Below are 1559 nucleotides of genomic sequence, written 5' to 3'. Positions count from 1 at the left end.
CTGTAATGTATGCTTCCCATCATTCTGACCAGATATTTACAGAATTAACCTGGCTCATGTGATAACCACCGCACTATAGAAACACGGAGATGGCAAGAAGATCCGGTTTGCTGGAGAGCAACTAGAGTGGCTCCAGAAGCCCATCTTTTGCCCACAGCAATTGATATTACATTGCCTCTGCGTGTTCCTCCTGTCAAAATGAATAATGATACTTCCTACTGTAGTAAAGTTTCGTAATAACATGTTCGAGAAAAAGTATTCATGACGTTTAAAACAGATCAACTGAACACCTGAAATTTGTGGCATTTGATCACTTTCCCCCACAAATGCTATTGCCTCGGATTCAATGCCTCAGAACACTCACCAACGGTTCTGGCGGAAGTGATCGCTGTCAGATATGGTGCTGCAGGGGATGGAATTAATGGAGTGGGATAGGCTCACATGTCCCATGGAGTCTCCTCCACAATTGAAGGAGATTATGACGAATCCCAGGACTCAACACCAATTTCCAACCCTATCATGATGGCCCTTCATTCCCTTAGGTTCCAAAAATATCTCCATCTGGAACTTCAATATCCTCATTAACTGAGGATCCACAGACCTCTGGCGAAGCGCCATCCAGACTCGAAACGTTGGCTTTTTTCTCTCTCCATTGATGCTGAGATGTTCCAGTATTTTCTGTTTTTGTTCCAGATTTCAGCATCCGCAGTATTTTGCTTTTCCCGCCGACAATTTACATTCCGTTTGTTTTTTTTCTATCACAACTTTGTCAACTCTTACCAACGGCTCCCACCCTCACCCCCCGCATCTCCCACACTTAAAGTATAAATCTCGCCATCTTTTCCTGTCTTCAGCTTTGATGACTGACCATACAGATTTGAAATGTTAGCTCTATTCTCTCTCCAGAGATGCCGTCATGCCTGTTGAGATTTCCGAGCATTTTAAGTTTTTCTTTTAAGTTCCAGAATCTGCAGTAATTTGCTGTTGACTGAAGCAGTCATTCGTGTTCGATCGAAACATGAGGTTTTTTTTCCCCCCAAACCTTTCTCGAGTATTTGAAAAACGCTGAAATGTATCGGTCAGATTAAACTGTTCGCTTGCATCTTCCCTGGTGGTCTCGTGGTTAGGATTTGGCGCTTTCACCGCCGCGGCCCGGGTTCGATTCCCGGTCAGGGAATGTTTATTTTATTGCTGCCGACCAGCACATGACTGAGGAGGGGCTGAAATTACCTCCTGATCGAAAACAGGATTGATCATTGTGCCAGTTTGAACTACCTGAAGAAACAAAATAAACCCACTTGCACAATCCGGTCAATTGTCCCCGGCAACTTTTCATTACATTCCCCTTGCTGCTTCCTCCTGTCAAAATGAATAATAATGCATTCTACCCCACTAAATTTCACTGGAGCTCACCACATTGACAGATCATTCCTAACCTCTGCGTCTTCTGTAGCTTCTTGTGGGAATTCTGCTGAACAACATTAGCTGATCACAGCTCTGCCGTGATTTCAGAGATTTGTATCTCGTTGATCATCATTACTGTCTCCATTGCTTCATTC

General features: G+C 43.8%; 1 non-coding gene across 1 annotated transcript; it reads left to right on the top strand.

Annotated features, from left to right (window-relative positions):
* The first annotated feature begins 1105 nt into the window (after positions 1-1105).
* On the top strand, positions 1106-1177 carry trnae-uuc (transfer RNA glutamic acid (anticodon UUC)). Its single transcript has one exon. It is a non-coding gene; the product is annotated as a tRNA-Glu (tRNA).
* Positions 1178-1559: the final 382 nt, after the last annotated feature.

Source organism: Mustelus asterias, unplaced genomic scaffold (genome assembly GCF_964213995.1).
Source record: "Mustelus asterias unplaced genomic scaffold, sMusAst1.hap1.1 HAP1_SCAFFOLD_87, whole genome shotgun sequence".
NCBI classification, from domain to species: Eukaryota; Metazoa; Chordata; class Chondrichthyes; order Carcharhiniformes; family Triakidae; genus Mustelus; species Mustelus asterias.
This window is presented reverse-complemented; position numbering and strand designations above follow the sequence as displayed.